This window comes from Carlito syrichta, unplaced genomic scaffold (assembly GCF_000164805.1).
Source record: "Carlito syrichta isolate Samal-C Ts95f unplaced genomic scaffold, Tarsius_syrichta-2.0.1 Scaffold287215, whole genome shotgun sequence".
NCBI classification, from domain to species: domain Eukaryota; kingdom Metazoa; phylum Chordata; class Mammalia; order Primates; family Tarsiidae; genus Carlito; species Carlito syrichta.
The window spans coordinates 50,077-66,375 of NW_007231311.1; the positions used below are offsets into that span (position 1 = coordinate 50,077).

At 38.7% G+C, this 16,299-nt stretch overlaps 1 pseudogene; it reads right to left on the reverse strand.

Annotated features, from left to right (window-relative positions):
* Nucleotides 1–6,581: 6,581 nt before the first annotated feature.
* Nucleotides 6,582–16,299, reverse strand: part of LOC103254638 — a 42,761-nt pseudogene continuing 33,043 nt past the window's right edge.

Below are 16,299 nucleotides of genomic sequence, written 5' to 3' on the forward strand. Positions count from 1 at the left end.
CATTATAAGCAGTACAGAAAGTGCCAAAGGAAGTTCTTTAGGCTGAAATATAATGATCTGAGATAAAAATCCAGATCCTCAGAAAGAAGTGGAGATTAACAAAAAGGTAAAGTGTGAGCACATGTAAAAAAGTATTTTTGGAGCCGGGTGCAGTGGCTCAAGCCTGTAATCCCAGCACTTTGGGAGGTCAAGGTGAGAGGATTGCCAGAGTCCAGGGTTTTGAGACCAACCTGGGCAATTTGGTGAGACCTCATCTCTACAATAAGTCAAAAAATTAGCTGGACATGGTGGTGCGTGCCTGCAATTCCAGCTACTTGGAAGGCTGAGGTGGAGCAGGTCGAGACTGCGGTGGTTGTCAGTGTCCCACTACACTCCAGCATGGGTGACAGAATGAGACTCCAACTCAAAAAAAAAAAAAGTATTTTTGTTGTTATTTAAAAATTTATTATTTTTAAAGACAAAAATATAATGAAGTATTGTAGTAATTAAAACATACAGAATTAAAATAAATGACAGCAGCAGCACAAAGGAGGCTAAGTGGAAATGCACTGGGGTAGGGTATAGCTTCATTTTCTGTAAAGCAGTAGAATATTAATTTAAGTACACTGTGATAAATAAGCATATTTAATGCAAATGCTAAAAAATACCAGAGGTATAGTTAAAAAGTCAACAAATGTGATATAAAACAGAATACTACCAATTATTTTATTTATTCAAAATGAGGTATAAAAGACGAAACGAAAGAAACAAAGAAGATATGGGACAAAGAGATTTTTACAAAGCAAGGTAGAAGGCTTGAAGCCAATCATTCCAACAATTATATTAAAGAACTACATATACTATCTAAAAGGCAGATATTGTCGGATTGGATTAAAAAAGACAGACAAGGCTGAGTGCAGTGGCTCATGCCTATAATCCCAGCACTTTGGGAGGCCACGGTGGGAGGATTGCTTGAACACAGGAGTTTGAGACCAGCCTGAGCAACATAGCAAGACCTCATCTCTACAAAACAAAATTATCTGGGCATGGTTGTAAATGCTTGTAATACCAGTTACTGGAAGGCCAAGCTTGAAGGATAGTCTGAGTCCAGGAGGTTGAGGCTGCACTGAGCCATGATTATGACACTGGACTCCACTTGGTGATTAAGTGGGAAGGCAGGCAGGCAGATAGAAAGGAAGGAAGGCTAGGCATTGTGGTTCACTTTGGGAGGCTAAAGTGGGAGGATCACTTGAGGCCAGGAGTTTGAGACCAGCCTGAGTGACATAGCAAAGTACTGTCTCTACAAAAAGATTTTAAAAAATTAACCGGGCATGGTGATATTCCCCTAAATTCCTAGCTAACTTCAAAGCTGAGTTGGTAGGATCACTTGAGCCTAGGAGTTTGAGGTTACAGTGAGCTATGATCCTGCCACCTCATTCAAGCCTGGGTGAAAGAGTGAGACCCTGTCTCTAAAAGTAAATAAATAAATAATTAACTTTAAAAAAAGATACAAGATACAATGATATATAAAATCTCTTTATAAAAGTTACTCTCAAAATATAAAGGCACAAACATATGGAGAGGGGAAAAAAAGATATCTTGTGAAAAGCATTCATCACAAGAAAGCTGGAGTGGCTATTAATATTAGACAAAGTAGATCTAAAGACAAAAAGTATTATCCAATATTAAAAGAATATTTAATAATGAAACAAGAATCTGTTTATACTGTGGACATAACAATACAAAATGCAACTAGTATTCAAAATATATTATGCAAAAATGAACATAAGTAAAAGAAATAGACAAACCTTCAAGTGTATTTGGAAGAGATTGAACAATTATCTCCTAATAATTGATATAAATAGCAGACCACAAAAGTAAGAATGCAGAAGAATTAAACAACGCTATAAATTTGACCTAATTTACATGTATAGAGTACCATACTCAACAAATGCAAAGCATACATTCTTTTTAAATAAATATGGAGTATATATCAAAATGGAGTAGATGCTAGTCTGTAAAAATCTCAGAAGGCTTCACTTCATACAGAATATATGTTCAAACTACAATATAATTGTTAGAAATAAAAAATAAGGAAATTAATGAAAATCCTCAAGTATGTAGAAATCAAAGAAATCAAAGGACACATGTGTTAAGAAATAAATTACAAGGGAAGTTGCAAAATATATTTAACTCAATGATAATAAAATACAACATTTCAAAACTGATGGGATGCAGCTAAAAGAATACTTAGAGGAAACGTCATAGCTTTAAATTCCTACATTAGAAAAGAAAAAAGTTAAAAAGCACAATTTAAGCTACTAAATAAAAATTAAAAGTAGAGGACAAAGATTTAAGAGCACTCAATGAAATAGAGAACAGAAAAATAATAAAAATTGACAAAAACAAAAGTGGCATGAGTAAAATTGATAAACCCCTTGTAAAACTGGTCAAGAAAGAAAACAGAAATTATTGAATAAAGAATGAAAAAGAAACACCTATAAATATTTCTGTTATTAAAAGAACAAGGGAGTTTTATTAACAAATTCAACAACACATTGCTAACAGTTTGACAATTTAGATAAAATGGGCAATTCCTTGAACAATATAGCTTACCAAAACTGACACAAGATGAAAAAAAAAATCAGAATGTAGCCCTGTATCTGCAAGAATCTAAATTCGTGAACTGGCAGGCCAGTGAAAATCTTTAGGTTGAGGACCAGGTAGAGTAGAACTGATACAGTTGAACAGGAAAGTCAGGAGGGTAGTCAGTCCCATTGGGCAGGAACACATCTGGCAAGGACAGGCGAATGGTATTATGTTTTCCTATATATTTGGTGGAAGTTGCCTCACCGTCCTGCAAATTCATGAAATTATTCAGACAAACCAATCATATTCTACAGTGATTGTGGAGAACTAGAGAGCACCTCATCTTCTTGCTACTACAAAGACTGACTTCCACAGCTCCTGAGTGTAATCCACATGAGTGCATCTACATAAGTGTAGGATTTTCTGAGCGGTCTGTCCCTGGACTGTGTGTATATGCAGCTAATAAACTTCTGTCAATTATCTGGTTAACGTCGGATGCCATGTGTTCAGCAATATTGTACTGTTTAGGAGAAACAATCCCTCCATCACCAACAGAATGAATAGCACATGATCAGAACACTGCTACAAAAATTATTCATTAGAAAAACCATAGAAGTATCTTCAAAGAAACACTTTTGCATCCCATTTTCCAGAAATAATAATCTGTTTTTTAATTTTGCAAAATAATTAAGCAATTACAAACAGGCAGGTTCTCTGTATGGTATACCTTGACTACTATGTTGCTCTAATTTACTATTTTATATATCTTAGAAGTCTATATACAATGTAGAATGTTGACGTATTAATTATAGTAGATTATATATACCTATGGCAAAATTTTTCTGTAAAGGGCTACATACTATTTTAAGGTTTTCAGTCCTGTTATTGGGTGAACTGTGTTCCTCTCAAATTCATAAGTTGAAGACCTAAACCCAATGGGACTGTATTTGAATATTGGGCCTTTGAAGAGGTAATTAAAGTTAAATGAGATTAGATGAGTGGGACCCTAATCTGATAGAACTGGTAGATCTTATAAGATGAGGAAGAGGGTGGGTGCAGTGGCTCACATCTATAATATCAGCACTTTGGAAGGCCGAGGCTTGAGAATCACATAAACCTAGGAGCTTCAGACCAGCCAGAACATCACAACAAGATGTTGTCTCTACATAAAATAAAATAAAAACTTAGCTGGTCATGGTGATGCTCATCTGTAGTCCCAGCTACTCAGGAGGCTCAGGCAGAAGGATCTTCTGAACCCAGGAGGTTGAGGCTGCAGTGATCCATGATTCTGCCACTGCATTCCAGCCTGGATGAAAGAGTAAGATTCTGACAGGAGAAGGAGGAAGAGGAGGAGGAGAAGGATGGAGGTGGACAGAGGCAGAAGGAGGCAGAAAGAGGAGGCGGAGGAGGAAGAGGAAAGAGGAAGGAGGAAGGAAGGAGGAAGGGGAAAGAAGGAAGAAGGAAGAAAGAAGAAAGAAGAGGAGGTGGTTTGTTTCAATCATGCCAGCTCTAGCATGTCTTCCTTTTCTCTCTTCTTTCTTTAATAAACTTCGTTTAAAAAGAAGAAGAGGAGGAGGAGGAGACACCTCTTCTTCACAATGCAATAATACAATGAGAAAATTGCCATCAGCAACATGAACAAGAGAGCTTCAGGAGACACCAAAGCTTGATTTTTGAGTTTCCAGCCTCTAGAACTGTGAAAAAGTAAATTTCTATTATTTAAGCCATCCAGTCTGTGGTAAGCTAATACAAGGCCCTGCAAGGTAATACAATCTCTGTCACAACTACTCACTTTTTTTTTTAATAGAGTGAGAGAAGTCCTAAAACATATACAGACAGTCCTGACTTATGATGGCTTGACTTTACAATGACTTTATCTGAATGTAACTCTATCATAAGTCAAGAAGAATCTGTAATGGTCTTCAACTTATGATGAATGGGGTCATGGTTTCTATTGACTGCATATACCTTTTGCACAGTAATAAAATAAAAAAGTTGTTAATCAAACCATCAGAATGGGGACAGTCTGTACTGTGTTGCCAGCATTAAATGAATTTTCAACTTAGGGTTTTTTCAACTTATGATGGGTTTGTCAGGATGTATCAACATCATAAATAGGGGAGCATCTGTATAAATAAATGAATGTGACTGTGTTACAATATAACATTATTTACAAAGTCATTTACCAGGCTGGATTTTATTGCCACAGGTCTTAGTTTGCTGACCCTTGATCCACAATATTTGAAGCTATGTCTATACAAAGTGGGGCAAAGAATTGAAATGTGAGCCCTCTCTCCTCATATATGACACTATTTATAAATTCAATAGACACTATTTACACCTTTTTTTTTGAGTTGGAGTCTCATTCCATTAACCAGGCGGGAGTGCAGTAGCATGCTTGCCACCACTCCAGCATTGACCTACTGGGCTCCATCAATCCTTCCACCTCAGCCTTCCAAGTAGCTGGAACTATAGGCATGCACTACCATGCCCAGCTAATTTTTTGATTTATTGTAGAGACAAAGTCTCACCATGTTGCCCAGGATGGTCTTGAACCTATGGGCTCAGGCAATCCTCTCACCTTGGCTTCCCAAAGTGCTGGGATTACAGGCTTGAGCCACTGCACTGTCCTATTTTATACTTTTTAAAGAAACTTAATATGATGTATAAAAAGAGCTAACATTTAAGCATGACTTCAGGATTTACAAAAGTACTTTTTTTTTTTTTTCTGAGTTGGAGCTTCACTCTGTCACACAGGCTGGAGTGCAGTAGCACGCTCACAGTCACCCGAGCACCAAACTGCTGGGTTCAGATGATTCTTTTTGCCTCAGCCTTCCAAGTAGTCAGAACTATAGGCATGAGCTACCATGCCTGGCTAATTTTTTGATTTATTGTAGAGATGAGGTCTTGTCAAATTGCCCAGCATTGGCCCAGGCTGGTCTCAAACCTGTGGGCTCAGGTAATCCTCTCACCTCAGCCTCCCAAAGTGCTGGGATTACAAGCTTGAGCCACCACACCTGGCTACAAAAGCATTGTTTGTAAAGTTCCCTCAGTGTTTTTTCACCTATTAGTGACAGATATTACACTAAAATTTTTCACACCTTTATTATTTTCATAATTTTCTTTATGATGAACTATTAATATTGGATACATCATAAACAAATGAAGTATTTTCTACAATTATATTCATAGAGTTTCCATTGCATTAATTTATTAATGTTGAAGAATGCATGTGCTCATGCTGAAATATTTCCCAAGTTAAATATAGTAGTTGAGGTGGGAACCCACCATCTTGATCTTGCCATTGCCTGAAGGCACAATCATACTTCTGTTCATTAGATCCTATTAAATGTTTCTTTATAAGAACCTGGGGAAAAAATGAATGCAGTAGTTGAATTATTCTCCAGACTGAAACTATGTGTTTGGAGTATCATTAACATATCTTTCTCTTATGAATATATTGATGTTGATGAAGATATGCATTTGCTGTGAAGGCCTTTCGACATTCCACACATCAATAGGGTTTTTGTTTAGTATGCATCCTCTGATGTTGAATCAGATTTGCACCCTAACCAAAGATTTTCCTATACTCAGTGCACTTGTAGGGTTTCTCTTCAGTATGAGTTCCTGGTATTGATTAAGTTGTGTATTTCTGAAACAGTTGCCAATTTTTTTTTGCATTTGTAGAGTTTCTCTCCAGTATTAATTCTATGATGTTGAATAAGGGTTGTATTCCATCAGAAAGCTTTTCCACATTCATTACATTCAAAGAGTTTTTCTCCACTATTAATTCTGTTATGTTGAAAGAAGGATGACCTGACTGTATGCTTTGCCACATTCAGTACATTCATAGGACTTCTCTCCAGTATGTGTCCTCAAATGTAAATTAAGCTGAATTCTCTGAGTAAAGGTTTTCCCACATTCTTTACACAGAAAGGGTTTTCTCCTGTATGAATCCTCTTATATTGCTTCAGAAAGTAATTATGACTATATGTTTTACCACATTCAGCACACTAGTAAGGTTTATCTACAGAATGTGTTCTTAGATGCAGAGTAAGGTGAATGTTCTGAATAAAGGCTCTGTTACATTGATTATATTCATAGGGTTTCTCCCCAGTATGAGTTTTCTGATGCAGAGAAAGACGGGAATTTTGTCCAAAGGCCTTTTTCCATTGATGACATTCATAACGGCTTTCTCCTATGTGAATCCTCTAATGCTGTGTGAGGCATGTACTTTGGCTGAAGGCTTTCCCACACTCACTACACTCATAATGTTTTTCTCCAGCATGAGTTCTCTGATGAAGACTAAAGCATATTTCCCAGCTAAATGATTTTCCACATACATTACATTCATATGGTCTCTCTCCTGTGTGACATCTTTCATGTTACATAAATTGTTCTCCTGCTGAAAGATTTCCCACAGTTTTTGCATTTTAAGGGCTCTTCCCTAGCACTAAACTTTTGATATAATAAAATCTGGATGAATTCCAGCATGAGTACTGTGGTGTTGTGTGAGATTTGAATCACAGCTAAAATATTTCCCACATTTATCACATTTGCATGGCTTTTTGCTTATGTTGATTCTCGGATAATTAGTTAGATATAGGCTATGTGAAAAGTTACTGTCACCACTGTCATATTTAGATATCATTTTCCCTGAGGGAAATTTGTTTTGAGTAACAAAGTTTGACTGCAGTCTAAATTCTTCCTCAAATCCATTACTTTTGTGAATGTTCTCCTGAGTTGAGTTTTTCTTCTGAGTAAATGCTATTTGCTATAGATGGCACACAGATTCTGGGGCTTCTTTTGTGGGGTAACAGATTGCATTTTATTTACTTTTGTTTATTCTCATTCCTAGGGAGCACTCTTCAAAAATTATTTGCTGTAGATTTGACTCTTTAGCTCCAGATCTGGTCTAAAGAAATTTGGTCTAAGAAATTTAAAAGCTAGAATATTTGACCATTTAGAGAGATAAAACCACATATAATAGGTCACTCTTACATTTATTATTTGACTTCCCAGACAGATGTATGCAGCTTTAACTGAATTCAAGTGGCAGGTAAATCAGGAACCACCTTGACCCATGAAGAAGGATAAAGTGAACAAGGACAGACTAGTGGGTTTTAGGGGTTCTGGAAAAAAGTAAATGAAAACTTCCCTTGTAGAATGGCTGAGGCATGAAAACAGGGCCCCTGAGAATAGGCAAGGGGATAGTGTCAAGGGAAATAACAGGAATAAAAACTAGAAGTGAAAAGATGTATAAACCAGATGCCCTGCATGCCTGGATCAGTGTGAAATGTCACCAATAACTAATTAGCATACAACCTTTCCTTGTGTGTCCATCTTGTGAGCTGCCACAATGACTTTCTTGAAACAGCAATTTACCAGGTTTTTGTAAAGACAATTCCAGCCCAACCAGTTTGCTGCTATCAGAGGCAACCCACAGTCACTGCTCAATTGACTAGGGGGACAAATCCCACACCTCACAGAGGAATTCAGTGAGGGGCAGAAAGGTCAGGTGCAGAATCTCACACTAGCGGGGGAGCACGTGAGAAAGACAGGAAATTGAGGAACTAAAGTTAACTGGGGAGTGGCTATGGAAATCCTGCTGACACTGAATGCAGCAGCAAGCAGAAAATCATAGTGCAGGCTCTCACAGTGGGTGGCCATAGTTACGAGGATGCTTTTTCATGATGTTGCAACATTCAAGGTGGATTAAGAGAAAAGGAATGAAAAAATTCCTGCCCCACTGTGTGTGATAACATGTGCTAACACAGGAGAACAGAGAATGAGTGATTTTATCAGAACCAGAAAACAAGAATCACAGGTGCCGAGGGACATGAAGGATCAAATCTCAGCGGAGATTTGAGGCTGAATGTGAGGTGACAGCTGAGGATCCAAGTGGAGATACAGAGCGGATGGGGAGACAGGGCTGGGTGGTGGAAAGCAGAAGAGCTGGAGTGCAGGCCAGTGAGCCTTCTGCACAGGTGGCCATCAGAACTGGTACCTACACCAAGTGTGAGGGTGAACAGAAAAGTGCACAAGATGACAGAGATCAGAGGTGGAAACAGGCAAATCAACGTGTGGTCTCAAGGAAAATAATGAGAGAATGGATATGAGAGAAAGAGTCTCACTAAACTCAAGATAACAAGGTCTACAAATAATCTATGAATTGGACCAGACAGATAGTGCATGGCCTGGGTAAGACAAAGGATGAGAAAGCAGCTAAGAGTTCCAGCAACTATGGAAGGAATGAGAGAGAGAGGAAGGGAAGTGAAAGCTGTGGTGTCTGTGAAGTGAAAACTGATGGATGTCTTTAGAGAGGGAGAAAAGACTGGTAATGCAGGGCAGAGGTCTACTCCTAGAAAAAAGGAGGAGGTGATGAAACACAGCCTAGATGAGGTGAACCTGAACAGAGCGGCAAGTGTGGGAGCAGGGACTGAGCCGCAGAAGAGGAACTAGAGGAGCAAGGGGATATACATGCACAGAAAGTTATATCAGGAATAAAGCTAAGGCAGCTGTCTGTTCCTGAAGCCTGCCTTGATTTTTCCAAGGGGCAGTGCTCCAAGGCCAACATTTCATAGAAGCCACGGGCTTTCTTGACAGCACTGTTGGTGTATCCCAGGACTCCTCCAGCCTGTTCACCTGGAGGGAAGCCCCTAGGGATTGTTCTTCATAGCATCCAGGGAGATCTGCCTTGTTCCAACTGGGAGATCACATCAAGCTTGAAATCCTGGCACCCTGCTTGAGAAATACAAGAGGCTTAGGTGTGGGGCCTGGGATAAGCACAAACCCAGGCCCTGCCTCTGTTCCCTGTCGCTCAGAACCTTTCCAGCACAAATGACAGGAATCCACAGATGGGGCAGCCTCATACCAAGGACAAGCCATAGAAACATCTCCAAGGGAACAGGAGACTCTGACCTCTGAACATCAAAAGGAAGATTCAAGGGTCAGAGGTCTCAGTGCCTCCAAGGCTGAATAGTTAGAAAGGAGCAGGCAGATTCTTTACTCTCAAGTCCCTACTGGCAGAGAACAGCACACAGGTCTCCTCCATAGATCTGCAGGCAAGTGTACCTCTGCCAAGTTCTAAACCTCTTTCCAGTGTCTGCTGCATCTTTGACAATTATGCAAATTTTCATCAAAACGTATAGTGTATCTGTTTTTATTTAACACAAAAATAGATTTGCCAGTTAAATTACTTAATTTCTCTTGGCCTCCCCATCAGGTATGTAGAATTCATGGGCAGTTGGTTTCCTGTGCTGCCACCCTCCCATGGAACCACCTTGTCCAGGAAGACCAGCTCCTGTAGTTCTCCAGCATCACCTCTCAGTACAGGATCCTCTGAGCAGCACCCAGGTGTTCCCTCTCCTCCTGAGTGAATTCCACAGCCATGGCCATGTCCTGCAACATTACCACTTCCTGAGACATGGCACACAAAATTGCTAAGCAATAAGAAGGCTGCACAGCAAATGTCACAGAATGTGGCCAAGACCATCACTGCAAGTAGAGACAAAGAAGGTATATTCAAAGAAACGAGAGAGACCTACATCATACTGAACCCAAAACACAAGATGACACTGAGTTTTTTTCCTCTAATATTCTTCTGGATGTTCATGTGCATGCAGTAAGATAGTCTAACAGAGTAACGATGGCTATAGGCACCAGTTGTAAGAATCTCAGGGACATCATGTTAAAAGGAAAAAAGTAAATGATAGATAAACAAATTGGGGTTTATTTAGGGTTCTGGTATGAATTGTGACCCTCTTCCAAATTCACACATTGAAGCCCTAGCCCCCAATGTGATGTATTTGGAGACAGGGTCTTTAGGAGGTAATTAAGGTTAAATGAAGTCAGAAGGATGGGGGCCTAATCCAACAGAACTGCTATCTTTATTAGAAAAGGAAGAGGCCAGGTGCAGTGGCTCAAGCCTGTAATCCCAGCACTTTGGGATGCTGAGGTGAGAGGACTGCCTGAGCTCAGGGGTTTGAGACCACCCTGAGCAATTTGGTGAGACTGCATCTCTACAATAAATCAAAGAAGAAGAAAGAAAGAAAGAAAAAGAAGAAACCAGAGATCTCATTCTCTCTGTGAGTGCACAGAGAAGAGGTCACATATAGATGGTGGGAAAAGACAGCTCTTTCTAAGCCAGAAAGAGAGGGCTCAGGAGAAACCATCTCTGATGGCACCCTGATGGCTGGAACTTCTGGCTCCATAACTGTGAGGAAATAAATGTGCATTGTTTAAATCACAAATCTGTGGCATTTGGTTATGGTAGGCCAAGCAGACTAATAAAATCAGAGTTTAATCATGCAAATCTGAATAATATATTGTTTAGGGATATATGTGGTGTTAGGTCAGTGAGCTGGTGCTGTAGGAAAAATGCAAAGAACTGCACAAAGACTAAGTCAGAAAAAATTTATTTAGGAAGTAGATCAGAGAAAAAGGGTGGATCTACCTCTCCAAGATTGGAGAGAGGGGCAGATACTTAAGGAATCTCTGGCTGTGAATGCTTGAGGTTGAAAGCTTTTAAAGCTTCCCTTTTATTGGAGGCAGGTAAGCACAGGACCTGTTGCCATGGTGAAGGGTTTGTGGCATGTGTCACATCAGGGTTGACTACAATAGACTAGGTCTGCTTGGTTCTTTATGACTGGAAGACAAATACTTTGGATAAAAGTATAACTAATACAAAGCATACTTGAGGGACTTACAAGACAATTATCAGTAACTATTTTGAGAAACTGATTTGTCTTGTCAAATGATTATAAGATGGGTTGAATTAAGCTGCTGAAACAGCATGACAAAGCTAAGTAATGTGAAAATGGCTGCCACTCTGACTAAAGTTCCTCCATTTTGGCTTTTCACCCCTTCATGTGGTAAAATTATAAAGAGATGCAAGAAAAAAATTCCTACACATTTCTGGATAGAGGTTATAGTTGAAGGATAAGATAGATGAAAGAGATTGTGAAAGACTCACTCTTTCTTAATGGACATAGAGCAGTTCATCTCATTATTATTGTTTTACAATAAATATACATTACAAATATTATTTTGCACCTATGTAACATGTAATACAACCATGTGAATGATAAATGGAATATAACTATTGGAAATGAGAAAATATATATTTATTCCTAGTAGATTCTTTTTTTATACTCAATATTTTTTATTATGATATTGTGGGGTACAGTTAAGGGTTAGGTACACAAATATGCTTCGTTCAGGCACCCTTGTTGATAAGAGGTGTCTCCCCGTCCCCAGACAGATGTTTACTACCATTAATCCCATCTCCATTCCCCTCCCTGCCCCATAGTTTCCCACCACTGTCAGTCATTTTCTTATGGTAATACATTGGATGATCAAGGTCCACTATATGAGTGAGAACATGTGATACTCAGATCTTTCTTTCTGTGAGAGGTCACTCAGTATTATACACTCTAGTTCCATCCACGTTACTGTGAAATTCATGATTTTGTTCTTTTTTATGGCCGCATAGTATTCCATCATGTATATGTACTACATTTTTTAAATCCAGTCCTCTTTTGATGGACAGCATGGTTGGTTCCAGGTTCTTGCTATTGTGAACAATGCTGCAATGAACATTCGTGTGCAGGTATCTTTTTGATAGAGTGATTTGAATTCTTCAGGGTATATTCCCAGCAGGGGGATTGCAGGGTTATATGGTAGGCTGATATTTAGAGCTTCTAGGAATCGCCACACTGCTTTCCACAGAGTTTGCACTAGTTTACACTCCCACCAACAGTGTAGAAGTGTTCCCTTTCACCACACCCTCTCCAGCAACTGTTATTTTTTGAGTTATTGATAATTGCCATTCTGACTGCAGTTAGGTGGTATCTCAGTGTGGTTTTGATTTGCATCTCCCTAATGATTAGTGAGGTTGAACATTTCTTCATGTGTCTGTTGGCTGCTCGGACGTCTTCCTTTGTGAATTGTCTGTTCATATCTTTTGCCCATTTTATAATGGGGTTGTTTGTGGTTTTTTTTCAGCAGGTTTGAGTTCCTTGTAGATCCAAGATGTTAAGCCTTTGTCAGGCCTGGAGTTGGCAAATACTTTTTCCCAGTCTGTAGGCTGTCTCCCTGCTCTCTTGATGGTTTCTTTGGCTTTGCAGAGCTTGTCAGTTTAATGAGGTCCCACTTGTCTATCTTATCTCTTATGGCCTGTGGGTTTCAGGTTTTGTTCAGGAATTGGGTGCCAATTCCAATTTCCATGAGGGTATTTCCTTCCTTTTCTAAGGTTCTTATGGTTTGAGGTTTTACATTTAGGTCTCTGATCCATTTGGAGTTAATTTTTGTGTATGGGGATAGATAGGGGTCCTGTTTCAATCTTCTGCATGTGGTCAGCCAGTTTTCCCAGCACCATTTACTGAATAGGTTCTCCTCTCCCCAGTGGTAGGTGATGGAGGCTTTTTCAAAGATGAATTGGTTGAGAAATTGAGGTTTTGCTTCTGGAATCTCAATTCTATTCCATTGATCTATATGCCTGTTCCTATACCAGTACCAAGCTGTTTTGATGATTATAGCTTTAAAATAAAGTTTGAAGTCTGGTAATGTGATACTGCCTGCTTTGTTTTTCTTGCTGAGGATTGTTCTGGCTATTCTTGGTCGTTTGTGTTTCCATATGAATTCCTGTGTTGTTGTTTCTAGGTCTGAGAAGAATGTTGCTGGTAATTTGATGGGTATTGCATTGAATCTGTGGATTGCCTTAGGTAAGATGGATATCTTCACAATGTTGATTCTTCCAACCCATGAGCATGGGATATTTTTCCACTTGTTTGTGTCATCTTTGATTTCTTTGAGCAGAGTTTTATAGTTTTCATTGTAAAGGTCTTTCACATCTCTGGTTAGGAAGATGGCAAGGTATTTCATCTTTTTGTTGCTATTGTGAATGAAATTGTGCTTTTTATTTGAGTTTCTGTTTGTTTATTATTGGTGTAAAGAAATGTGGTTGTCTTTTGCACATTTATTTTATATCCTGAGACTTTGCCAAAGGTCTTTATCAGTGTAAGGATGTTTTTGACAGATTCTCTTGGGTTTTCAAGGTACACAATCATGTCATCTGCAAAGAGAGATAATTTGACTTCCTCTTTTCCTATTTGGATATTCCTGTTTGCCTTCTGTTCTCTGATTGCTCTAGCCAGGACTTCCAATACTATATTGAACAGGAGGGATGAGAATGGGCATCCTTGTCTTGTTCCAGTTTTCAGGGGAAATGGTTCCATTTTTTATCCTTTTAGGAGTACGCTGGCTATGGGATTCTCAAAGATGACTTTTACTATTTTGAGGTATGTTCCCCGTATGCCTAGATGTTCAAGGGTTTTCATCAAGAAGGGATGCTGGATTTTATCAAAAGCTTTTTCTGCATCTAATGATATAATCATGTGGCTTTTGTTTTGACATCTATTGATGTATTTAATCACACTTACGGTTTTACGATTGTTGAACCAGCCTTACATCCCAGGGATGAAGCCTATTTGATCATGATGGATGATTTTTGAGATGTGTTGTTGAATCCAGTTTGCTAGGGTCTTCTTGAGAATTTTAGCATCTATGTTCATCAAAGATATTGGTCTGTAGTTCTCTTTCTTTATTGGGTCTTTACCTGGCTTGGATATCAATGTGATGTTAGCTTCATAAAATGATTTGGGTAGAGTTCCATCTTTCTCAATCACCTGGAATACCTTCAGTAGGATTGGAATCAGTTCCTCCTTAAATGTCTTGTAGAATTTTGTTGGAAAGCCATCTGGTCCAGGGCTTTTTTTGTAGGTAGTTTTCTTATTACGTAGTCAATTTCATTGATTATTATTGGTCTATTTAGGGTCTCAATTTCTTCTTGTTTCAACCTAGGCAGGTTGTGGGATAACAGAAAGTCTTCCATTTCCTTGAGGTTTTCAAGTTTGTTTCCATACAAGTGTACATAGTAGTTTCTAATGAACTTTTCTATTTCTTCAGGGTCAGATTGATTTCATCTTTGTGTGTCTGATTGTGCTTATTTGGGGTTTTTCTCTCTTTTTCTTGGTCAGCCTAGCTAGGGGACCATCAATCTTGTCTATCCTTTCAAAGAACCAGTTTTTTGTTTCATTGATTTTTTGTATTATCTTTTGTCTTCTATGTCCTGGATTTGGGCTTTTATTTTGGTGATCTGGATTCCTCTGCTGAAATTAAGGTTATTGTGGTCTTGCTTTTCCAGCTTCCTTAGGTGGCTTGTTAGGCTGTTAATTTGTGATCCTTCCATTTTTTTCATGTGCATTTGTAGGGATATAAATTCCCCTCTTACTACAGCTTTCATGGCATCCCAGAGATTTTGGTAAGATGTTTCTTCATTTTCATTTGTTTCCAGGTATCTTTTGATCTCTGTTTTGATTTCATCATTGACCCAGGAGTTGTTTAGCATCATGCTGTTTAGTGTCCATGTCTTTGTGGGTTTTGGGGGGACCTTGGTGGTGTTAATGTTTATTTTTATTCCACTGTGGTCTGAGAAGGTGTATGGTAGAATTTCGGTCCTTTTAAATTTGCATATGCTTTATTTATGGCCAATTATGTGGTTGATCTTAGAATACGTTCCATGTGGTATGAGTAGAATGTGTATTCTGTGGTCTTTGGATGGAGTGTTCTGTAGATATCAATTAAGTCCATTTGGTCAAGAGTCACATTGAGGTTCCAGATCTCATTGCTGATTTTTTGTCCTGATGATCTGTCTATGGTTGTAAGCAGTGTATTAAAGTCCCCAGTTATGATGGTGTTAGAGTCAATATCTTTCTTTGGTTTTCCTAGAAGTTGCTTTATGAAAGTTGGCGCACCTATGTTGGGTGCATATATGTTTAGGGTAGATATTTCTTGTTGATGGAGTGAACTTTTATCATTATGTAGGGTCCCTCCGTATCTTTTTAAATTTTTGATAGTTTAAATGGTATTTTGTCTGAAATTGGGATCGTGACTCCTCCTTTCTTTTGTGTTCCATTCGCCTGAAAATTTGCTTCCTATCCTCTTACTTTGAGTCTGTGCATGTCCTTTCTAGTGAGATGTGTCTCTTGAAGGCAGTATATTGCTGCCTGGTGATATTTTATCCATTTTGCCATTCTATGTCTTTTCAGTTGTGCATTTAGTCCATTCACATTCAGGCTGATTATTGAAATGTGAGATTCATGCCTATCATAGAGTTCTTATAGAGTTGTTGTTCTTCCACTTGGTTTTTTGTCTTTCTTTTGGTTTTGGGGTTGGTTCATGTGTATTTTATTCTTTTTCCTGTACTCTTGTGAGGAACATTGTTCTTTTTTTCTTTTCTTCTGTGTTTAGTACTTTCTTAAGTGTTTCATGTAGAGGTGGTTTGGTTGCAGCATATGTTCTTAGGGATGGATATCTGGGAAAGATTTTAATTCTACCTCGCTGATGAAGCTTAACTTGCTGGGTAAGTTATTCTTGGTTGAAATTGTTTATCTTTTAGGACTTTGAAGATAGGGCTCCAAGCTCTCCTAGCCTGCAGGGTTTCTGTAGATTAATCTGCTGCTATTCTAATTGGTCTTCTGTGGTAGGTGATCTGGCCTTTTTCTCTTGCTGCCTTTAGGATTTTTTCATTTATGCCAACTTTGTTTAGGTGAATTATTATGTGTCTAGGAGTTAGTCTTCTCATTTGTTGTCTTACAGGGGTCCTCTGAATCTCTTGTGTTTGAATTTTTGCATCACTGATTAGATAAGGGAAGTTTTCTTGAATGATCT